The sequence below is a fragment of the Anoplophora glabripennis genome, unplaced genomic scaffold (assembly GCF_000390285.2).
Source record: "Anoplophora glabripennis isolate ALB-LARVAE unplaced genomic scaffold, Agla_2.0 scaffold225, whole genome shotgun sequence".
NCBI lineage: Eukaryota > Metazoa > Arthropoda > Insecta > Coleoptera > Cerambycidae > Anoplophora > Anoplophora glabripennis.
Genome location: NW_019416658.1, coordinates 183,011 through 208,959, shown reverse-complemented (window position 1 = coordinate 208,959; position 25,949 = coordinate 183,011). Strand labels below are relative to the sequence as shown.

The following is a 25,949-nucleotide window of genomic DNA, read 5'->3' as shown; positions in this document are numbered from 1 at the left end:
TCCATTATTAGCTATTATTAGTGGGTATTTGATAATATAATAAGTATCTGTTAAATTACGTTAAATTTAGTCTTACTTTGTTTTGTTGTAAATTAATACCTGCCTTGTCCTTATCCTTAAAGCCTTTGCACTATCCCTCACACTGACATCAGACACTACCCGCGTACTATGCGACGCGTACATTAACCGCGAACTGAAACTATAAGCAGCTTTGAGCCGGCCTCAGTTCCCTCGCATGTCACGTTATTTTAACCGCCTCGCGTGGGGGGGGGAACTGTACCATATTGTAGGCAAGTGTGACGCGCCAACAAGCAAAGAAATTCCGGCCTCACCGTGGTGGGGACTAGTGGGGACTGGGGAGAACAGTATCCAATGCCGCGCCGATAGAAACGACGAGCAGGGAGGTATTCAATATTCAAACAATTATTTTATACTGTTATTTTGATATTTGATAAATGTAATAGGTAATTGGAAATTAGTTTACCTAACTGTTTATTTAGGTTAATAATAGAATAGTACAGGGTTCGTAGCGGTCGGAAAAACCGGGAATACCGAGAAAAGTCAGGGACTTTGTTATTCTTCATAAAAATCAGGGAATAGTCAGGGAATTTGATGTTTGCAACTGGAAATTTTTTGAAATCCGGCCCTGGGTTTTTGAAAGAGAAAACTATTTTTGGTTTTGGAACCTTAAGAAGTTGTTAGGGTATAAAAAAGATTATGGAGTCCAGTCGAGAAAAAATTTGATGCATAAACACCAATTAGTATGTAAAAATGAACTACAAGAGTAGGTATTAATATATATGGTGTGAAAGCCAAATTTTACAGTGAGGGCCGGCCTCAGTTGCTTCATACGACGAGCCGCCACTGACTAAACGTAATACAGAAGAGTGATAATGTAGAAGACCCTGAAATATTTTTACGTACTTAAATTACACCCTATGGCAACATAACCACAATTTGGCATCCTGCTTTTTTTTTGTTACACGCCAATGTTGTTCACAATTTTCCAATAATTATCTAAATTTATTGAGCCGTTCTTCAAATCCCGCGGCCTAAAATTGACGAAGGGACCTCCCATAATGTGCACCACGCCATTACTACACACATAGTCAGGTTTTAATACTTCGATATACTTCTTCCTCCATTTTATGAAGTATCGCCCGTCTATCTCGAACACAGAGATTCTCAGAATGCCCTTCTCTGACCTCAGTTTGATGGGACTGTAATAGTTATCTCTCGTCATCGAAGCTAACTGCTGCATGGAGTAAGGTGACCCTGATATCACCAAGTGCCTGGCCAGGATGTTGTTGAAGCTAGCAACTGGTTCGAGTCCTAATTTGCTGGTTCGGTACCAAGCAGAATCCTTAGGTATGAAGTAGGTGAAACTGACATTCTCCCTGTCAAGTATATCGTTAAATCCCGTTACACGCCCCATTTGATAGAAGACCTCTATCTCGGGGTCGTTGGTGACTTTTTTTATGATGGGCAAGTAAGGGAAAGGTTTTGGAATCCATAAAAAATTGCCCAGTGGTTCTGAAATCAGGTGTACCACCCCGTTTTGTAAAGGGATGTCTGGTTCCATCACCTTAATAGTATACTGCACCATACCGGTACTGAAATAGGACGCATATTGAAGTAACACAGTGTCGTTTATACGCTCGAAGAAGAACGTGTGGAGGGTACCATCTTCGTCAGTCGTGTTTACTACCCGTCCTTCTGGTCTACTGAAAACGACTTGGTCGTGCACCACGTGACCCAGAATGACTTTCCTGTTGATCATTCCGTATTTGTAAGAGTCTGTGCCTGAGTTTACGGGTATGAAAAATGTGTGGGGTTTAAGACTGTTGTACAGGTCGACTAGTTCGTATTGTTGTATTTTTTGGTGAAACTTAGTGATTGACATGGAATCTCGAAAGTTCCATTTGTGGATGTGTTTAAGGAAGTCGTATACTCTGGCCGAAGGCTGTGGAGACACTGGAAGCTTTATCTTGAGGTCCAGGACTCTGTCTATCACGTGCAGGGCCTAGAATATGCAAAAAATGTTGGGTGTTTTTTACCAAGCTACGTTTACAGTATCATTTAGCCGTAAAAACCCTCAAATTTAAATATTTTTATTTCAAAAGTTTGCCGGAAGTAATATAAGTAGAGGAACCAAAGATTTATACACTTGTGAAAGAAACAGTTTGACGCAGAAAGTATGAACAGTTTAAGTGGAACAAAAACACCAATTAATAGTCTGAATTATAATTAGTTGCTGAATATAAACAATTTTCACCTAGCAGCCTGTGATCTAAAATGCCATATTTTCAAGATGAAAAAAATCGCCAATTCAAAGAAACAGAAAATTTTGAAACCGGCCCTGTTGTGCAGAATACACATAGCAATTTCAAGTAACGTTTTTTGACAGTCGAAATCTGTAGTTTAAGACACTTTTTTATGAGCTCCCTGTTGAAACACACGCTGGGACTGAAACTAATTAAAAAATAAGAGAAATAAATATTTAATATAATTCGAATTAGGTAATTCTACAAGTAAATTGCTCGAAATTGTTTGTTTCTGTTCGGTGGTGAAAATTATCTCTGTTTACTGATAAAAATTTTTCAAATCTCTTATGACTAAACAACCAAATGAAACAAAATATTAATTCTCTATAACTCAAAAAATATATTAAATGTATATTTTAACTTTAGCTTTAACCAGATTTCAACATAAGCATTTACTGATTATACAGGGTGATTCACTTTTTATTAATAGGACTTTAACCATATGCAGGGTGTTTCTTAATAACGTACTAATATTTAAGGAGGTTATACTGGGGTCCATTTTAAGAAAAAAAACTTCATATGAACATATGTCCTAAAAGTCTTAACTTTTGAACTACAATGTGCTAAGGGTGAAAGCGTCGAAACAAACTCAGAGTTTAAAAACAATGATTTACATGTACAAAGTTAACGTATTATTTTAAATATACAGCGTGGTAAAAAGTTCTGCATAAAATTCATATTTTCGTTAAACAATTTTTTTTCGAAAAACGGTGAGACTCGTCGATTTTTATTTGATCCAGGGCACCTTGTTATGTGGAAAAATTTGTTTTTCGATAATCCACTTACGGCAGCGATGACATAATTTTTTTTTTTAAATGACAACGCATATTTTTTTCCTTCGAAATTGATGACATGATAATTATCTAAACAACGGTGTGAAAATTTCGATGTCTTACATAACAATTTTTTTTAGAAAAATGCACCTTAAGTTCTTATAAGTGATAATTGTCTACTTACACTATTAATGGCTCCGAAAAGGACAAAATTGACAAAATTACATTTCAAACGAGTAAAATTACACTAATGTTTGTGTAAGTCTAGCGAAATTGTTCGAATTGCCCACCCTGTACCAGGCTGTCCTAAGCGTGTGTAAACGCCGTTTACACTTCGTTCAAGCATTCTCGGGTCGATTTGATTTATTTCAAAACGAATACGGTTTTTAAGTTCTTCCAAATCACCTGGTCTGTTTGTGTACACACGCGATTTCAAATAGCCCCACAAAAAAAAGTCTAGAGGTGTTAAATCAGGCGAACGCGGAGGCCACTCGATTGTTCCGCGTCGCCCGATCCACCGGCCAGTAAACGTGTTATTCAAGTACTCCCGTACTTGCACTCCATAATGGGGCGGTGCACCATCCTGCTGAAACCAAATTCTTTCCTCAGGAATATCAGGATCCTCGTTGTTCGGGAATAACTCTGCTAAGCTTGGGACCAAATCGAACCGCAGGAAATCCAAATAGCGAGCAGCAGTTAAATTTTCCTCGAAAAAATACGGGCCTAAAATACGACGCCCTATTATTCCCGCCCAAACGTTCACCTTTCGGGGGTGCTGATGATCTACTTCTTGCACCCAGTGCGGGTTTTCCTGAGACCAATACCGGCAGTTATGTCGATGCACCGATCCATTAAGATAAAAAGTAGCCTCGTCAGAAAAAATTATGTTCTTGAGGAAGTCGGGGTCTCCGTTACATCGATGCATTAAATCTTCACAAAAGTGGAGACGGCGGTCTGGGTCGTCCTCAGTCAATGCATGTATCAAGTGACCCTTATAGGGGTGAAATTTCTCTTTTTTGAGAAAGTTCACCACAGTTACATGTGAAATATCATTGTTCAATGCAATCGACCTTGTACTAGAATGAGGGTTGTCCTGGAGCTCCACCAGGATATTCAATCTAGTTTCATCATCTACTCTAGGACGACCCGCACGAGGAGCATCTTTCACACTACCAGTTTCCTCAAACCTTGCCAGTACCCTACTAACCGTAGATTGCGTAATTGGTGGTCTGTCAGGGTACGTTGCATTAAATAATTGGCAAGCTTCTTGATGGGTTCGTAACTTATCGCCGAAACCAATCATCCTCAAAACATCAATTCTTTCGCGCTCACTAAGTTTTACCATTTCGAATTAAACGATTTCACCAAAGAATGTTAAATCGGTACTGATTTTTAGTCTTCAATATTTCAGGTAATCTACTCCTCTACTCCTACTACTCCTTTCAAGTAAACATTTATTTGGATCTTTTTTTTTGAGGAATTTATCGGCAAACTCGAAGACAAAAAGTCGACCTTAATTTGCTACATACTATTTGGATTTTGGGCGGTTGAACTTGGTTCTAAATTTTGCAGTTTAATCAGGATCCTGACAATATTTGATGAATAATTCCGCAAATAATTACATAACACCAGTTGCAACTTAAGTTATCTGAAATGTTTTCTGCCGAATAAATTTTTTTCTAAATCATTTGTTCCGTAAACAGTAAATTATTGCATTCAAGAACTTAAGGTGCATATTTCTAAAAAAAAAAATTGTTATGTAACACATCGAAATTGTCACACCGTTGTTTAGATAATTATCACTGTCATCAATTTCGAACGAAAAAAATATGCGTTGTCATTTAAAAAGAAAATTATGTCATCGCTGCAGTAAGTGGATTATCGAAAAAAAAATTTTTTCCACATAACAAGGTGCCCTGGATCAAATAAAAATCGACGGGGCTCACCGTTTTTCGAAAAAAAATTGTTTAACGAAAATATGAATTTTATGCAGAACTTTTTTATCACGCTGTATATGAATATCCGAAAAGAGAAAATAGTGAACAATGTGATAAGAAATTAGGAAACGGATTAGCGAATTAACTAAGATATAAAAAACAACAATTTATCGCGTAATTAAAGAACGAAGTACGAAGAGGAAACGGAAAAATACGAAATTAAAGAATATTGACGATTTTACCAGAGATGTAATACGGCGCACAATTTATAATATGTATAAAGAAAATAAAGATCCTACTTTAAACATGATTCGAGATAAATTAAGTGATTCTCCTGATTATAATTATAAATCTTTAGATACATGTTTTTTACAGTGCGGTATTAAACATAAAAAACTTGACAATCGTATGGTAACTATGGAACCACGACGTATAGTTGCACTTCGGGAAGAGTATTTACAAAAAAATAGAGAACGTCGTCAACTAAATAGGAATATAGCTCGGAATATAGTATTCTAGACGAGACAGGGCAACATTTTTCTGGACGCCGATGAATTCCGTAGAGTTTATGAGTTAAATGTTTTTATGAGGTTCCAACTGATATCGTAACGACTTATAACATAGTAGTTATTTTCAATTAAAAATTAAAAACAAAAAATCATGGAGGATATTATTTACCGATGAAGCTACCTGTATATTTTTCTCTAAAAGCGAAGATGGTCTAATGATTTGTTTATTAAAATAATTTCCAATGGTTATTTTTATTAAATATGCGATAACATTTATATTTATTGTCAAGCTTTATGTCTTGGATAAAACTCCAATTTTACTTAATTTTCCATGTTTTCCGAAAATTTTAAACATCTAGACCAGGGGTCGGCAAGTATTTTTAGGTGGGGTCCGGATACTTTTAAAAAATTTTGACGAGGTCCAGAAAAAAATTCATATTTCTTACAAATTTTCATTTAAACTCAAATTTAATTTGCTTACTAACCATTAAGAACTCAAAACACTCACACAATTGTAAAATACTAGAAAAAATGATAAGGTTGGCACTCAGACGTAAAAAAAACATTTTTTAAATAATTTATTTGAGTAATTTACTTTCAAAAAATTTTTGACGGTCCAGTATTTTACCTTCCGCGGTCCGGACCTGGACCGCGGTCCGCCAGTTGCCGACCCTTGATCTAGACCATTGGAAACGGGACCCTTGGCGTGTCGGACCCTTCCCGATCACGGATCAGTGGCCATGGCCAGTCCGACTGTGGCTTAATGAAAATTATTTATTTCTCTGTGACCTTTTTGAAGGAATGCATATATTTTAGAAACACCCTGTATTACAGGAACCGGAAGAGATATCTTACTGAAATTTGGTAATGTATCGAGAAATTTTTCATATCGCCAAAAGGTCTCTTAACACTGATAAAAATTTTCTTTTAACGAAACTTTAAGGATTTTCCCTAAAAAATCAGTGGCTTACCATTTTTTTTTCACCTATACTCATAGCGATATGAAAAATTATTTGATATGTGAGAAATGAAGCTCTACTGCAGTTGGGTTTTACCTGATGGATAGTCTTGTTTGGTTCCCTGTAGACAACCCGACTCTGTATGATCCTGGCTTGATTGACGTATACATCCCCATTGACTTTGGTGATCCACAGTGGAATGACAGGTATATTTAATAATGAATATAATGGGGTACTTTTGCGATATTCATTTATCGTAGTTTTCAAACACAAGTGGTAGAAGACTAGGTCTTTGTCCATGTCGCCTCCATATCTCTGGATTGCCGCGTTTACCGGGGAGAAAATCGTGATTGAGAAATACTCTAGGAAATCTCTGACGACAGTATTGTCTAAGAGTATCTCCTCGAACATGGATATATCGGGATTTTTCCGCATCTCATCGTAAATGGTAGGGTTGTACCTTAAAGTAGGAAATAATGTATCTCTTGGTGTCTTATCACACTTGACGGAATCAGGTAGTCGGCAGTCACTATCGATTGGGTGTTGCTCGACGAATTAATGTTAAAACACGTGTAAAAATATCCGTTCTCTAATTACGCTGGTGCTGCCAACTACCCGATTCTAGGAGAGGGTAAACGAAGGAAAGGATGTATGTTACTTATGCGCAGGCGCGGATTCTGCTTTAGGCTGGACTTTCTAAAGATTGCTAAAGAAGCAGGTTGGCTACAAGCTTTGACCTTGAGTGGTCCAATGGCATTGCAGTATTTCCGAGGCGGAAACACGTCATCGGTATACTAACTTGATTTTCATCATCTTAATATTGCTTCCCGTCTAACAGAGCATTGATCACCCGAGCTTTTAAATGTTAAACCAATCTTGCAAACATTTTCTTTGGTATTTGTCGGTCTAGTTTTAGATAATCCATCTGATACCGTCTTTTTGCAACAGGTTCGTTTTCTCCTGAACAAAAGATGGATATAACCATATCAACCCTTTCTTGATTTGTGTGCATGCTTTTGTCATAATATCACACATATACTTGAAAATAAAAACACAAAAATACACCGGAAAACCAAAATAAATGTAATAAAACGAAGCGGTGACAGCGTATTCGGTTATTTTACGACTATTTATAAGCTACCAAAGACACATCAGAGGCTACACTCCTCTACAGATCCTAAGTGCCCACAAATTTCGATTCGCTAGGTTCATACGGCCTGCACACAGGAGGCTAGCCTTTCTTGCTCTTAAGCGTTTGGATCAAGATCGAATTCTACTTAAATTTAAACTGTGAACCGTTGATCATTTGGTTGCCGGTAAATAATAATAAATAACGTTAACATAAATAAAGCTTTTTCTGCTATTAGACACTATTACACAGCCACACTCAAAAAAGTCCAAACCCAAGAGAGCTACATATCTTTTCCGAAGAAATTCGATGCGCTGAACACGAACCTGCAGTCAAAATTCATGACTTCACAACAAATTTCGGAGAAAAATTAACTTTTTTTATTAAACTGGTCCAAGCTGTTTTTTTCCTAAATCTGTCCAAATATATAATTTGCGGAGTATTTTGAGGCGCTAAACATGATGTCATTAGTAAAATGACCTTGATATTTCTCAAATAATGCACTATTTGAGTGAAAACTGACCCTAATATGGATAAGAAGTGACTTCATTTTCATAGTATTTTGAGGCGCTGAATACGATTCCATTGAAATTTACCTCTGACCTCGATATTCCTCAGAAAATCCAAAATTAGTGCTTTTTTACGACCTGAAAATTAAAAAAGTAATTACTAAGAACTTCATAAGAAACATACATACATACATACATAGATACCACTTACCTCCAACATCAAAAGAAAAAATTGCAAAATTATTGACCACGCTGTTTGATAAAGAAAGATATATTATGGCAATTTAGAACAAGCACAGCTTTAGGATTAAAGGTTGAAAAAATTATTCATAGAATTTTAAAATTTAGGCAAAGTTATTGAATGAAAAAATATGTAGACAAATCAGAATGACGAAAATTGTGCAAAATTTTTTATAAATTGATGAACAATGCTGTTTTTGGAAAAACAATGGAAAATGTTATAAAGCATAAAGACGTAAAGTTAGTCAATAAATGGTCACATAGATATGATGCAAACCATTATATTTTAAATCCAAATTTTCACAGTTGCATATTTTTTAATGGTTATAATTGAAATGAAACGATTAAACATTCCTTTAATAAAGTCGTGTGCCTGTGTATGAAGTCAACATTTTTTTTAATAAATACTCTTTAAAATTACATTTTAAAGCATTTTTCTAACACAAAGAAAGGATTTTTACATTATCGTTCATGTCTTTGTTTATATTCTTTCTTTATTAGGGGCAAGATCTACTATGTTTCAACGATATTTTACGATAAACCTTAAAATATTAAATATCAGTTCTAAATGTTAATCAGAATGTGTTTAGTGAAACATTATAAAAATGAATGTAATAAAATAAATGTTTGATAAGTAATGAAAACTTTTATTATATTACTATATTAGATGTAGAATAAACATTAATTAATAATTATTATTATATAGTAATAATATTAATTATATTTTCGGCAAACCACAAAAAATTTAACACTGCATTTTTTATTTTAAAAAATGGTGAACAAGCCCATTGTGCGCAGAATACAGAAATGGCTGCGCAACTTTCGAAAGATTTGTGCGCGGTCGCGCACCCGCGCAGCTTACGGGAAACTTTTATTAGTAGCAGGTAATTACTTTTTAATTTTCAGGTAAAAAGGCACCAATTTTGAATTTTCTGAGAAATGTCGAGGTCATGGGTATATTTTACTAATGGTTTTGTATTCAGCGCCCCGAAATACTACGAAAATAATATATTTGAACAAAAATTATGAAAAAATCAGATTTGACTTTTGATATTTGCATCAGTTTCACCCAATAATAAATTTGTCGTGAAATCATGAATTTTGACTACAGGATAGTGTTCAGCGCATCGAAATTCCTTCAAAAATGAAATGTGGCTTTCTTGAGTTTGGACATTTTTAGTGTGGATGTGTTATCAATTCTGCTGATGAAGTGGTTGACTAAGAAAAAATAATAAAAAGAAATACCATATTTGATATAGAACTTTATAACTTTAATAGTTTTTAAAAACTAAAAATGATTTTAAAAATATGTCAGATTAGTAAGTATTTTTATTTTTTATTATCTACTTTTTTAAAACTTCAAAAATGATTAATTTAAAAACATAAATTAGATTTATTTACAATTAGTAACGTATCTACGTACCAATATTAATTAATATTTATTAAATCATCTAAAAATTTTTAATTTTTTGAACACACTAGAATGTTTTTCTAATGTTCGGCAGTTCGTCCACATTGACATCAATCAAATATGGTGCCTTTAAAATAACACGCCGCCATGTGGCTACGATGCGTTATTTTGCATCGTAGCTTGGCTTCCTGATAAGGGATGATACAACTTACCAGGCTAATTCCGGTTCGCCAGGTTTATGCCGTCCAGAATTTAACTGCAGATTAAAAATCAAATTATAGCTGGACTACTTATTTGATTAAAAAAAGTACATATGATTAGTGTTCTAAGGAATACGTACTACCATAAAAAATTGGCCCCCACTTAAAATTATACTCTGTAAAGAGAAATTAGATTAGAAACTAGCACAAACACACACACAAACACAAGTATGTTTTTATGTTGAAATTTTTAGATACAATATTCTGAAACGGTCTACAATTAAAACACGCAAAAAAAACGTGATGGAGCCGAACGTAATTGAAAATTTCCCACCTTTGTTGTTCATACATCTGCGCGTAAGTGGCATGGATTCTTTCCTTCATTTACGCGCTCCTCCCTGCTCTGGCAAGCGCGAATGTGCACTTAAGGCGATAACAATTCGAAAATTATTGAAATTGTACTCGTACAATTCATAAGGGCGGATTTCACGGATCAACAAAACAACGAGGAAACAGAAGATTCGAAGTGACCACCAACACATTTTCGTTGTATTTCAGAGATATTCGCGTATTTGTGTCGATTGACATGTTTTTAAATGGGTCAAGTTCATGACCCAGAAGATTAGATTCGATGTAATTTATCCTCGATAGCTTTGTTGGCGACGCCCGGAAGAAATGCGTTATAAAAAAATACTATATTAATGTACGACATCGTTACAGGGTGTTTGCAAACTTTTTTCGAAAACTTAAAAAATGATGTTTTGATTCTGGTTCCTATATGTCAAGAAAACATTTTATTTAAGTGGTTAAATGGAACGAAAAAGTCATATGATTAACTAATTTAATTGGATAAATTGCTTTGATTATAGAAAATTTATTTTTCGCAAATCGACATTAAAGGCATAGTTTTAGTGACACCTAAAGTGTCACATTTACTGCCTAGGCATTAGAATCATTTTTACTGACGCTAAATTAAAAATTAGAATTTGTTTCTTAATTAAAGTAATTTTATTTATTATAAACATTTATAGTGGATTTAGAACAGCCTGTAAGGGATATCCTTTATCCTGTTTGTTTTAAAACATTTACTTACTTCGTTTATTAGACCAGGAAAAAATTAGCGAAATAAAAAGAAAAACTCGAAAAAAATTCCTATCCGCGATATTATTGTAAAATTGTAAAAAGGAATAATACAAGACATTACTTTTCGCTAAATGGTTTTCCCTGCGAAGTGAAAAAACTGTTTTCCTCACTTATTTGTTTAAATAGAAAAGTTAGCTAATACAATTTTTTGACTCACGGGATGAGAGATGTCTTGTATTATGTTCTTTTAGACAATTTTACAATAATATCGCGAATAGGAATTTTTTCGAGTAAAAAATCTTATTTGCTTGGCCTATTCAATGTAGCCTTCAGCTACCGTTGAAGATTGCTATCCACCATTCATTTTTAAAGTTGATATATCAGCTCTTGAATTTATTAGTAGTGTAGCTGAAGTCCCACGGAAACAATATCCGGTGTGTTCGTGAGCATCCTTCAATTTGAGAAACGCAGCAACTTGTTTTGGCATTTTGCCAAATGTATGAATTCCTATTAATTGGTTATTTGCTTTACCATTTAATATTAAAAAAAATCTTTACTATATATTTGTGTAGGTCTTGCTGTACTATATTTCCGATATGTCTAAATATCCGCTTACAATAAAGGATCTTTTTTTCTTTGTTTTTGTAGTTAGCAGAGTGATCAGCAATCTATTTCCCATATCTTCACATTGACACGCCCAGATATGGCAAAAATCATTGCCACATAATATAATAATATTGTTTGTATCATTGTTTATAATTACCTTTGTACCTAAATACGTATTTTCCAGGCCTCCATTAGAAATTTTTTAATTTGTTCATTTTCTAAAACGCGTAATTTTTTAGCATCATATCCGTATCAACTGCCGTTTCAAGAATGATTTTAATTTTAGATACCTACTTTCCAATATCGATATTCTTGTAGACATTCAAAGTAGCTCTGAGCATTGCATTTATTGACAATAATGAAGATTTCATAATTTTGCTTAATACAGAAAAATATACCCGTAGTACCTACATTTTCTGAAAAAGGCATGTTGACGTTTGTCGGCAACCCCTTGAACAATCCAATGACGATGAAACCTTCACTCAAAGGATCACAACGGGAGACAAAAGCTGAGTTTACGGCTACGACATTGAGACAAAAGTTCAATCATGACAATGGATTGGCAAATCATCTCCACGCTCTAAGAAAGCACGTCAGTCTCGATCCGTCAAAGTAATGCTCACTGTTTTTTTCGACTTTAATGGGATTGTGTATTTTAAATTCTTGACTCAAGGTGAAACAGTGAACCGTGTGTACTATCAAGGCGTTTTACAACGGTTACTAGAAAAAATCCTCAAAAAGGGACCGAAGTTGTGGTGAGACAACTCTTGGTTCTTGCACCATGCGCCCCTACACTCAGCTTTGTCAATTCGTCAGTTTTGTACCAAAAATCAGATTACTGCCCTCCCTTACCCTCCTTACTAGCCAGATCTGGCTCCTTGCGAATTTTCCTTATTTCCGAAATTAAAATCAGTGCTGAAAGGACGCCGTTTTCAGACTATTAATGACATCAGAGCAAATTCTTCGCAGACATTAAAGGACCTTTCAAATAAAGCTGTTCAAGACTGCTTCGAGATATGGAAACACCGCTGGGAAAAGTGTGTGAATAGGGGAAGGGAGTACTTTGACGGAGGCAAGGACCAATAATGTATAAAATTAATAATAAAGTTTAAAAAAATTGGAATCGGTTATTTTCTGAACAAACTTCGTATACGTATTTTGCTTATTTATTTCCTTTTTCCTTACGATGTTCCAATTTTTTTTGTTCCTGAATTTCTTGTTTATAATTAAAGTCCTTTTTTATTACTGTCATTTACAGCCCTGTTCTACAGGGTGCCCCGCGGTGAAGAGACATTAAACATATTTCAGAGACTACTTCGATTTTAATTTTGAAAATTTGGCCAATAAAGTTCTCGGGCATGCCCTTCTTAACTAAAATAATGGCGTCCACCTAACGCTTCCGGTTATACCCGAAGTTGACGTCATCTTCGTTATTTTGAGTGGAACACCGTGTATATTATTGCAATTTTGGATTCTACGTATTATTTTAGGTGGACTTTCATAAAGGTTTCCTATTCTTAAAGTTAACCTAATTCAAAAAGATATGTATTTTCCAATAATAAAGTTAGAACGATAAAATTTTTTAGGGAGATAATTAAAACTCTAAGCTTCCGTGCCATAATTTCAAAATGACTTAATTTCATACAGAGTGGTAGACATTTAATGCGGAATTTAGTCAAAATGCTGACATTCTAAATGTATTATTTATTCTTGGAGAGTGTCACAATGTAACAAATAGGACTTGCAGAGTATTTAAGGAGGTTTATCTGATTTGGAATTGACGAACAAATATTCATAAAAAAAATAATATAAGATTAATATGAAGAAAATCCTTAAAAATTATGACGAGTTTGGATACCTAAGAGACAAGATATTAATAAAACAATTTTTCACGATTTAGTACAGAGTCTTATGAGAATGCATATTTTTTTGGTCTTTCCACTTAGAATGCGCGGCAATTGACAAACAGTTTTTACAGCAACTTGTATAAATAGGAAACCGATATCTAAGGAACCGTATGACAGCTCGTAGAAATCGATTAGGTACTTGTAAGATACATAATTTATAATAATTCTCCTTCAAACTGCTGTCGTTGACTAACTTAACCTCCATATGCGTGATAGCGGCAACGCCGCGGTTCTCGAAGTAGCGTATTGTTTGAAATTCGCAGATATGACATATGATGTATATTTCAAGCTTAGGCATCCAAACAAAGCCAGCCAAGTGCAACGTTGCCAAATCTAAAGGCTTACTACTTTAGTCACTAGCGAATGTACAGAAACTCTCGTTAGACTTTTAGACGTACCTCCGAACCCGATAAACCTCCTTAATGAGAGATATCCTCATTTACCACCAATGAGTGGACACATTTTACGAAGAATTTTAAGAAATTAATTAGAACATTGTCGAATTTCTGTACATAGAAATTTGCCAAAGCCGAATACTTTAGATGAAGGAAACATCGTCAGCATCCATTTAAATTCAATTTTGTATCTACACTTCATCCCGGGCATGCTGAAAGACGAACCCAATTCTGTGAAATGATTTTAACGCGAACATAAGAAAATCCACAGTTTTTACGCAAAATCATTTGTATAGATGAATCAAAATTTAGTAACGAAGGTATTTTTAATAGAAACAATCGACACTTTTGAGCATCAGAAAATCCACTTGTCATCTGCGAAAGAAATTTTCAACACAAGTTCAGTATCAACGTATTTTGCTTAGTTAAAGACAATCAGGTGAGGTACTTTATTTACGAGTACAATTTAAATACACTAATATACCTCCATATTTTGAGAACCGTTGTAAGATTTCTTAGAGGATGTACCCCTAGATCAACTAAGAAGCTGCTGGTATTAGCTTGACGGTGCTCCATCTTATTGTGGAAACGAAGTATCCCACCAATCAAATGAAATGTTTGAAGATAGGTGGATTAAATATCTAGGACCCTGGGATTGGCCACCAAGATCTCCGGATCAGTTACCACCAGATTTTTATATCTGGAGTGCAATAAAAGAGAAAGCGTACTCAACGCCAGCTTATTCTAAAGAAAACCTAGTTGCCCGTATAAGTCCGGAGCTGTTACAGATGGGGTAACAAGAAGAATACATAACTGTTTATAAGTAGATGGCGGTCACTTCGAGCAAATTAATTAGATTCCTGAAAATAATTATTATTCGTGTTACGTAGTTCAATTCTGTTATCTTATTAAAATTATTTTTAATTTATCCCTACTGATTGATACTATTGGTAGTCAATGAATGTATATCTCATGAGATATGTACTCTGCATTTATTATCTTTCTATCATTAGAATGTCAGCATTTGAATAAATGTTAACGTTTTCCATTCTTTAGCAATAAATATTACTCATAAACATTCACTGTATGTGTTAAATTGACAACAATAAACTGGTGACAGAATAGGTGCTTGTTTTGAAGTTGCTCTAAAAATTTCACAGCCATCCTCGCAAGAAATTATGTAATATAGGTATAGGGAACCATTATACCATTCGAAAGAGAACAAAATTGTTCATCAGGTTGCGCAAAAATATCCAGTGTTCCATTAAAAAAATAATAAATTAAGATAGTTCAAAGTTGATTAAATGCGACATTAAATTTCTACCACCCTGTATGAAATTTTGAAATAATGGCACGGAAGCTTAGAGCTTTTGATATGTCCCTATAAATTTTATCGCTCTAACTTTATTATTGTAAAATACACATCTTTTTGAATTAAGCAGTGCATTTAAAATTTTTTTTTAAAGAAACGGTAAACTTTGAGGCCTGCACATACATACGCGGTAGCGATGGCGGTGGCGGTAGCGGTGGCGGTGGCGTTGGAAGTAACGTATAGAAACAATGGGTCAAAACCAGAGATATGGAGTAGGGAGAATGAGCGTCAAGATGCGCAAACTTGTTAATAAAGGAGGTCGCCATTTTGAAGTCTTAGATACGAGGGGGTACAATATTACATTACCAGGTCAGTTCTAAAATTTCAAATTAGAAACGCACATAACTTTACATTAAATTTTGAAATGAAATATGAACTAACAAATACGTACTTTTGAAATTTTCAATTACATATGAATTATTTTTCATAATTTTCTAGGTATATCTGAATATTTATTATATAATAAAAAATTAAATTTTCATATATGCACTTCATAAAAAATATATTAAATACTATATTACTCAAGAACAACGGCTAGAGTTGTATCATAACTGCATAGGATATTATTACCTATCATATGTACAAATCTGCACACACTCCGACATTGTGCTTATCTTTTACATTGAATGATACTTTAATTATGTTATAACTATCTTGTTTCACAGAAGGTTCAACAGAGAATATTAATCACACCAATAATAATATATTTTTGATACGATAAACTTTAACAGATTGCGGTAGGGGTCATCCATAAATTACGTAAGGGTATTTTTTCACATTTTCAACTCACCCCTCCCCCCATGTAAAGAAACCGTAAGATTTTTCATAACACCCTCCCCCCTCCCCCACCTTACGTAATACATTACATGATTCAATTAATTTTTTTTATTATAAAAAAAGCTTTACAACTTCTAATTATAACATTTATTAATATATTTGTTATATTATAAATACATTTTAGGTTTACTTATAGCTATAATTAATGTAGATTATTTTATTACGTAAGAATTTCATTTCCCCTCCTCCCCCCCAAGTAAGGAATGATAAGAAAATGTTGAGCCCCCCCCTCCCCATTGAACCCTTACGTAATTTATGGATGACCCCGTAGGTACTCAATTTATATGAAATAAAAAAAAATTGTGATGTAGTTCCTAAATATTTTGTATTTTAAAATAAAACACTATATAACGTAACATATTTATTTACTGATGGTTGAAAATAATTATTTAATTTTTGTCTTAATACAGGGCCTTGAATAATTTGTCCTTAATTTCTTTTCGTAAAGACTGAATGGTAAGTTTCCTATCTATGTTTCAGTTTAACATTTTTCGTTGCAACTGTAGAAGGAGATATACTGCAAAGATATTTTCATTATTAAAGTTATCCATTAAAGTATGTTTTCATTGCCATAATACTCCTTCTCTTAGCACTATCAGTACTAGTGTTACCATTCGATGTATTCTGAACACTGAAAATAAAATTACTGTAAATATTATTTCTTAATTTATTAGGTCCGTATCAAACAATTTGGCAGGGTACGTATTTAACATTCTTAGCATTACTACTATTTTTAAATTACAAATCTTTATTACCTTAAATTCAGTTGTCTCTTCTTTTTACGTTGTACCTACTCGAACTTCAGTAACGTTATAGGTCAAAGATGATTCACTTGATTGTAACATCAATTTGGTCAAAGCTCCTGTATTAATTGAACTCGATAAAGTACTCTTGCTTAAAATGGAAGAAGATACACCACAAAATAATTTTATGGAAGGTGCAGAGTTGGGTCGTACTATTTTTCTTCCACAAAAGGGGAGAAAATCATCCGCTTTAAAGTGTTCAGAGCAAATTACGTTATTTTTTGTCCATACCCAATTTTCTTTTTCGATAGAAAGAACCTTGTCCTTGTCCAGTAAAGTTTCATTTCTAGGAAAGCTAGAAATAAAAAAATTACATGTTTACAATAAAAATTTAGAATAAAAAGTGGAAATATCTTATTTTTGTGTACAGCTACCTAAATATTTAGAAATGTTTTGTATTGGACATCTTCTGCAATTTGCGCTTCCTTTCACAGTACAAAGCACAAGACATATTTAAAGTTCAATAAAAACGAAATTTACAAACAAAAATATGAATAACCTCAAAAAACACACCTGCGAACCTAACGTCAACAACAACTGCGTCACTGCGTGACGTAAAAGCCTTCAAAATGTCTGCGCCCGTAGCGTCCCTAGAAAAGTGGATGCGCACTCGTCGAAGCTCATTCTCCCCTACTCCATATCTCTGGTCAAAACAGACATGTCGCGGCACGAGAGCGGTCTTTGTATTCAAATTCGAATTCGAATAACGCCACCGCCATCACTACCGCGTATGTATGTGCAGGCCTAGAATAGGAAACCTTTATGTTCACCTAAAAATTGACGTAGAATCCAAAATTACAATAATATACAGGGTGTTGAACTGTGTGAAAAAAAATTGTTCAAATCGATAAATTTTTTTTAAACACGTGTCAAAACTTAAATTTTCACAATTTTTACCCGCAATGAGGTTCGTATTCTTAGAGAACATGTTAGTAAAGCAGGAAAACAACCAATTTGCTTCCAGATCAACAGCTCATAACTTCGGCATTTTCAACATAAATGACTTGAAAAAATTTGTAAATGTAGTTGAAAGTATTGATAAAATAATGTCACAGTTTGATCAAAATCTAATCAATTTTAACGTTACTTCTTGAAATATCCTTTCTTGCTCCTCAATTTCTTTTCCAAAGGAAGCTCTTCAGTTTACTGCGAGCAGATGATGGGTTCATAGTTTAGAAATACACTGTAGTATGAAGACTGTTTTCATTGACTACATCCAACTTTTATCTAGTTGGACTAGTTACTAGTTGGTTATAGTTCTGCCAACGCGCGATATGGTTAAAATTAAAAAATACATTCCCTTGCCAAACTACTTTGGCTGTCTCACCAGCTATCTACCTCAGTCGTTTGAAAAAACCTAACAACGTTATACGCGTGTTAAAATACATATCAAAGTGTTTCCTCGCGTTTCAGTTTGATTAATTCTATTGATTTGTTTGTTAAGTCTAATTGGTAAAGTGGACAGTTACCAAATGACGCCAATGTTGAAAGCCAAGGAATATTGTTAGTAAATTGTACATTAGTGTAAGTCGTGTGTGTGGTAATTTGCTGTTAATTAATATACAAACGTTTTAGTGTTGTTTGCAAGTGCGTGGGAGAGACTGAGGTCTTTTTGAACCTCGCAAATCGCGATTTTTTTAAAGTCTCAGGGTCTTACAAATATGGAATGTTTTGACTGACAAAAAATGATTAAAAGGAATTAAAGAGGTATAAAAATTCGAGTTAATATTTGCGTTGATTTGTAAAATGTTTGGCGTTTAATTTGATTAAATTTTGTTTTTGTCCATTGTCTGCTTTCAATCACTTTTTAACTCGGTAAAGTGATATAAGAGCTCATTAAGTAACTTCACCGAGCTCTTACGTCAAAACTTGCATTAAAAACAAAGTAGGCATGTATCACAGTTGTTTGCCAGCAGAAGTTTTTACGTTTTGGCTCAATTTTTTAAATCGTTTAAACATGTATAACGATGAAAGTGACGAAGAATACGTTCCATTCGATATTAAAGCAGAGACTGCTGCCGTCAGTGTTGGATTGTTATTAAATAAATCTGATGAAAAAGCATATAAAGTTTTCGAAGAACTGTGCGGAAAAAGAAGAAAATAATGGTAGTAAATGAAGATGTTCTGTTAGTAAACTACGTGACTTTTTTTGCGAGAACCTTTTTTTTAAGAGGCCTTCCTGACCCGGGCTCACCCCAAGCAAAAATTGTAGCTACGCCCAGAGAGAGAGAGAATTTTGGAAAATATAGTGATTTTTTCCCGTGTTTTGCAATCTAATGTCATTGTTAAAAACTAACGTGATACATGGAAATGTAAATTTGCTAGAGGTTACTAGCTTTTATGACAACTTTGTCGAGGTTATGGTTTTTTCGTAATATGTCGTAAGTAGGTGTACATTGTAAAATTTTATATTACATAAAAAGATACGCTTGTTAAAATCCTACCACTTTCGAGAAAAACGCAGTTAACTACCCCAAAGTCAACAAGCTTCTACTCCGTAATATACAGGACGTTTGGAAATGGATTGACCGTACTTTAAGGCCGACCTCTTTGGATAAAAAAATTAATTTAGTTCGATCAAGTTGTCCCAGTACAAACCTGCTAATTTAAAAAAAATTCAATAAATTCTGTTTTTTTTTTTGGAAAAAATATGGCAAAAATTTGACTTGAAAGAATTATCATTGTCGCCTTGTATTTCAAAAACAAAAGACGAAAAAAATCTTATTTTTTGTTGTCGTTTTTCTAATTTTGTTGCCCTTTTGACAACAGCCTAGAATGGAGCTACTTTATGATTATGACGTTTCATTAAAATACATTACTGAATTTTATTCAATATACCCACAACATAATATGGGATGTTTGCGATATTTAACTTCGTATTGTATTGCATTTTAATATAATTTTTTTTAAATCCTTATAGTTTAGTACACTTATAGTAGAAAAAAATTATTGAAGTTGTATTACATTCAACCATTGCATAGCTGGACAACTGTAGTCTCAAGCGTCATTCGCAATACGCGCGGACAGCCACATGGCCTCAGCAACTCCAAATACTGAAATCCGATTTTACAATCGTCGTTGCGATAGTGTTTACCTGTTATATGCGGTGTTTACAATAGTTTTTTAGTAGTTAGTGTCAAAAATAGTTTGCGTGTATAGAACTCGGAGTTGATGGATGTCGTTTTAATTTATGGTGAAGCAAGACAACATTTGTATTATGATGAAGCAATTTTGTTATAGTGAAGCAAGACAACATTTGTGTTAGTTCGTAGGAATTGAGTAAGACGGACCCAAATGTATTTACACGTCAGTAGATAAAATATTGAACAGTTGTAACATCGGGTATGTCAAATTATTTTATTATTTAAAAACACAAATTAATTTTATTAATTAATAATAACAATAGCGGAAAATGCAGTTGAGTTTGCTTGAGTTGAGATGTAAATTGAATTTGCTGATATGAAATAGGTGCTATAAAATTATATTTATTTCTTTCCTTGCGAAAGTTTTTGTCCGTTTTTATCACACTTTGCCGCCATACCGGTACAGTGGACCAGTTTCCAGTGCCGTGCAGACATGTATTTTTAAATCATTTTCGAACTGCCCTTTTTGATTTTTTCTTTACAAAATTGTATTTGTAAGGGTCCCCTGTACATCCAAATTTTTTTTTGACAAGTTCTGAATCACCCTGTATACTTAAACTTAATGAATAAGGTACCTTTAAATGTGAAAATTTTAAAATATCTAGATATTAGTTTAATATTTGGTGTTGCCGGTGCATGTCGCCGTGATGAACTGTATCAATTAAATTTATATGATATAGATGATTTAGGATCAAAGCTTTTGATTAAAATACCGGGTAATAAAACAAAAAAACGGTGATCATTTGTGATAAACGAAGCTTATATGCCACTGTATAAAAAATATGTTACATGCCGCCTACAAAATTTTGAAAGCTGTCGCTTTTTCTTAAATATGTATTCAAATGGGAGAAAAGGTGCAAGCAAGTAGTAGGAATATAACAGTTTGATAAAATGCCTGAGATTGTCGCAAATCCTTGTTAAATAGGACACCATATATAGTCTACTACATATTAGAGTCTGACTAATTACTGTTATATTCGACAACTGCAACTTTTCCTTATTATCTACCTTTTGCCCCTCTCTCCCCTAAAGACAATATAACAATATCATGTAATCGTTAGCTCAACCTACATTTGAATTGCAAATCTGATCTTTCCTGTGGATATCTAAATATATCTTGGGACGTTTTTTTGTCGGATTTGACTTGCACAATTGCTGCAAAATTACCGGAAATTATCGAGTTCTCAACACAGAACATGCAGAAATGCAAAATTAGCTGTACTAATAGCGACAATATTTAAATTAATTTGTTTTCATGCACCTGTGGCTTCGTGAAATGTCCACAACTTTCGAAATCAGTTGGCTCTGATTACGAGGCGTTTGATTTTTCTTTGACCAATCCGAAGCAGCCCTGCCGAAGACGAGCCCCTTCAATTGTCTTAATAAATTCATTTTAATACTTAGTTTCTAGCAACCTTATACCTTTTTTTGTCACGGCCGTGAAAAAACCTACTCCGTCCAAAAATACGCCGCCTATATTTTTATGTTTTTTGTGTCTGACAATAACTTATCACGTCAGCTACCGAACGGACAAGAAAATTTAAATACTAAGTACAAAGTTGAGGGGGACAAGTTGAATATTAAATGGCTTTTGTAAACACTAACCTATTATTAATACTGTAATAAATTAACTGGGTATTTTAATGGTATGTACAGTTGAAAACATGGCCACGTGTGTCAAGAAGCGGTTTCCTTGAGAACGGAGCTTGTTTTCGCGAATCTGAACAATAATAACGCGGGTGCTAACTTCGACATGACGGAGCTTACATCAGGCAAATATTTACCTTTCTGTGTTGAGTTTATTTAAGAAAATAGTTATTTGTTTATTGTAAATTAAATTTGGCGCAGATACTCGAAACACGTATAGGTTAGATACCTAAATGAAAATAAAATATATCAGTAAACACTTTGTTAGTCACATGAAAGTTTTAAAATGTCTGTCTGAAATTGTTTTTTTTAGCTTAGTTTATATCGGTTTTATTATAGACTTGCATCACTATTAGAGCTTTTTTCGTCTAACCTGAGAAACAAATGCCTCTCAAATAAAACAAACTTGATATTGTCGTGGAGTCGAATAGGTCAGATTTTCATCTAGCAACAAGGCCCCATGTTGTGCGCCATGTCGCGGTATTAAATGTGTAGGTTGTCGGTCCTCGGTCGTGGCCCCACCTTGGGCGCCAGGACGCCGATCTTCCACAAGCTCTCGGTGCAAATGACTTTCCCCTCTCTTCTGAGCATCATGAGCGGATCGTAGACTCTCATGACGGGATTGGAGAGATTGTATTGTCCTGGGTCCATTTTCATCCCCAGTGTTACGCCGTCAGACACCTGCTCGCTTGTGTAAAGGCTTCTTGGCAAATCATGTGATTCCCTCTTGACGTGAGACCTTGAGGACGTCAAAAAGGGAAAATTAGATTTCCGATCCTCCGCCATCGGGAGTTCAAAATAATCAGGTGGAAAATCCGCGAAATAGCCTTTGAAGTACTGACATTTGCTTTTTCCAAATTAGCACACTTTCGAAATATTTATGGTTGGATTTTTCTGTTCATCCTGTATAGTACTTTGCGGTCTGATACCCTAGTGTCTGAAAATCACTAAAGTTTATACACTGTTGTACGGACTCCAGGTAGTGCCTGTACGAAAGCTTGTAGAAAGCTTGATTTGAGTGATAACTTAAGTTGAGGTTTAGATATGTGATTTATTTATGGTTGTTTGATAGTACAGAAATGAAGCGGTTTCAATGCGAATTCTTTTGCTTGTTGAGTATACTCTGGCCAGGTACTATGTCCTGGTTAAATAATTGCAATTGACTAGGGTGCGTGTTCACTCGCCTACGGGGTGGAGCGATTTCATCTTGATCACGCCGTTAGCAGAGCTTCGCGAGAAATTTTGGAAAGATTCGCGAATTTTTTCAATTGTGCGAATTCTCTTTTCTGGTTGCGGAATTGTTCTGAATGTTGTATGTATCTGCTGTGGCTGAAATCGCGCCATGAATGCTTATTTTGACTGGATTGCTGAGGGTATCGCAAACATAGGCGAATTTGATTTGAATATCTCGAAAATCTGACGTGATAGAACAATTCTGATATCGGATTCGGATTCGGCGCAACCTTTGACAAAGTATATTCTGATTTCTGGTTTACAATTTTGTCGATCTGTATTGTTGAAAGCAGACTTGTATTTCATCCCTAAAATTATTATATCAGAAGTTTTAAAAGAAATTACTTAACTTTCAATATTTGTTTAAAGTTTAACTATAAATGACATTTAACATTAAAAAAGTCGGCAAATCTTGATAATTAGCAACAATTTTTTTATTCTAACAATCATCAAAGGTTACCTAATAAACCTTTCACAAATTAATTTGCTACCGCATTTTACAACAATGGACTGAATAACTGAAATTGAATAAAAAAAGGAAGGGAAAAAATATTAAATACATAAGTAAATAAAGTACGTGCACAATTAAATAAATAAATAAAATGTTATACTGAATGTTGAAATTTCCCGCCATTTTCTCCTATGCATAAGGTTATATTATGTAGAAGAAACGATTGCCATACCGTGCCCTAAACAAAACTTCAGTATCTTGTCCAACGAGATTTGGCACTTCCACAATTTGTGCCCATTTATACTGATACTGAAACTTTGGTTTTCATGAATAACCAAAAACAAAAATCTAAAAGATTCAGTTCGGGTGACCTGGCAGGCCAATTTACGGCTGCATCTTGTCCACGTCTAATGCATCGTCCAGCAAACTGGTTATTAAGGAACTGCGGCACAGTTTGAGTGTAATGTGGTGGTGCAGGTGCACCATCATGCGTAAACCATAAGCCTCTTCTAATATTCAAGGGCAAGTTAGTCTTCTAATAAATCTGGCAAAAAAATTACTAAAAAATGTAAATATTGAACCGTTTAAATGTAACGGTAGCACAATAGTTCTAATAAATGGTCAGCGATAATTCCAACCCATACATTAATGCGAAATTGGGAATGGTACACAATTGTTGCTTTTGCATTTTCGTCACTCCATCCTTGACTGTTCTGCACTCCATTTTTTGTAAAACATGACTCATCAGTAAATAGGACTGTTTTGCAGAAGTCATTATTTTCGTCCTGTTTATTTCTGAACCAGTTAGAAAAATGTAGTATAGCCATATGAGTAACTAAATAGTCATATGAGTATAGCATTGTTATTCTGGAGAAAAATTTCGTTAACTTTTGGTGATGGAGCCATATTATTGTTCTTTTAACGCTCTGTGGAATGTAGACTGAAACATTGAATTGGTAGAAATTTGTCTTACAGTTGTGTGTGGATTTTCTTCAATATCATTTAAAACGGCTTCTTCAACATCTACAGTGCTTATATAGTGACCGTGGACGAGCGTGTTCTCTAGTAAGAGCCAAAAAAGTACATTTTCCCGAAACTTTCGATTAATTTCAAAGTACTGGGTCGAGAAACTTGTCGACCTAAAAACTTTTCGGCATATCATCTTCCTGATGCTGAAGAATTACATCTACATTTTCCATATACCACATGTATGTCAGCCAATTCATTTAAATTATACGACATAGTTTTGATATCTTGTGACAATTAAAATGTATATTATCAAATTTTAATGAAACCATTAACATGAAAAAGTATAAGTATACTTTTTCATGTTAATATTTAAAAAATTTCCTTAATTTTTCTCGAGAAATATACATCCTATCGATGTATTGACTTTTAACATATTTTTACTTCAATTATACCCCTCAAACTACGTGGATACGCCACTGCTACTGGGAATAAAATGATTTGCACGTTTTTCATAAGACACGGTCTTATGAAAATAATTAAGAATTATTTGAAAATAGTTAAGAAAAACCCTTTTCAAAGTCAAATGTGTTATATGAACTACCCTCACTATTTCTCCAAGAGGAACTCACCCCCTCTCCAGTTTTGTGTTAGTATAAAGGGGACATCTCGTATAATAAATATACAGGGTGGCCAAATGAAAACGAAACAGAGCCATTTTCAGGAACTGCGTCAAGATTGTAGAAAAACGCTCAGACACGTCGATTTTAGATTAAAGGGGGACATTCTTTGCTGGTATTTTTGACTCCGCTACTTTCACCCCCAAGCAAGGGTGAGCATCACCCCAAAATATTTAAATGGCATTGGGGGTTGAGTAATATTTCTTTTAAAAGCTCTTACAATTCTCTTTACAATAGACTTTAAATTTTATAATTCCGCCCAATACTTATTAAGAATTCTGATTTTAAAGTTGAAACTTATGTACAAACAATTAGTAACGGTAAAAATGTCAGTTATTCGAGTTAAGTACGCCAATGGTATAAATTTAGCATTTCTTGCGTTACATTGGTTTTTGGCGATATGTTATCACTTTCGTAAAAAAACACAATTGTAAAAAACAGAAATGAATGCTATACACACACAATGAATGTAAAATTAGTGGATTCCAAATTATTTTCTAGTATTATTTGGAAGCGTTGGTTGGTAGTTTATTTAATTGTGTTTTTGAAAATTAAACACTATGGTTTATTCCATTGCGGAAAGGGTAGATATCATTTCGCTTTACTTTATGGACAATAAATGTGCGAACATCAAGATCGACATGTCAGGAGGAAGTATGTTCTAGAGTTAGTAAAAAAATTTCAAGAGACAGGGAACGTAGCCAATAAAAACACGAGAAATTGAAAAACCCATAGTTAATGAAGCTAGTGAAGTTGCTGTTTTGGGACAAGTTCATTTTGATCCTACATTAAGTACGAGGCAGCTGGCATCTGTGTCTGGGGTCAATCGAACTAG

At 34.3% G+C, this 25,949-nt stretch overlaps 1 protein-coding gene and 1 long non-coding RNA gene across 4 annotated transcripts in view; one reads left to right on the top strand and one right to left on the bottom strand.

Annotated features, from left to right (window-relative positions):
- The window catches only part of LOC108908022 (TBC1 domain family member 1), a 115,103-nt gene that overhangs the window by 73,376 nt on the left and 15,778 nt on the right, over nt 1-25,949 (top strand). The window contains exon 1 of one of the 3 annotated variants that reach the window (XM_018711923.1): nt 18,355-18,497. The exons of 1 other annotated variant lie outside the window; for it this stretch is intronic. The gene's annotated coding sequence lies outside the window, so the exon portion shown is untranslated. Of the gene's footprint in view, nt 1-18,354; nt 18,519-25,949 lie in introns of those variants that run through there. One more of the 3 variants, XM_018711921.1, reaches the window with a different exon arrangement.
- On the bottom strand, nt 16,572-17,635 carry LOC108908026. Its single transcript, XR_001964348.1, has 3 exons — nt 17,369-17,635; nt 16,947-17,289; nt 16,572-16,822 (listed from the first exon to the last, which is right to left on the bottom strand). It is a non-coding gene; the product is annotated as an uncharacterized LOC108908026 (long non-coding RNA).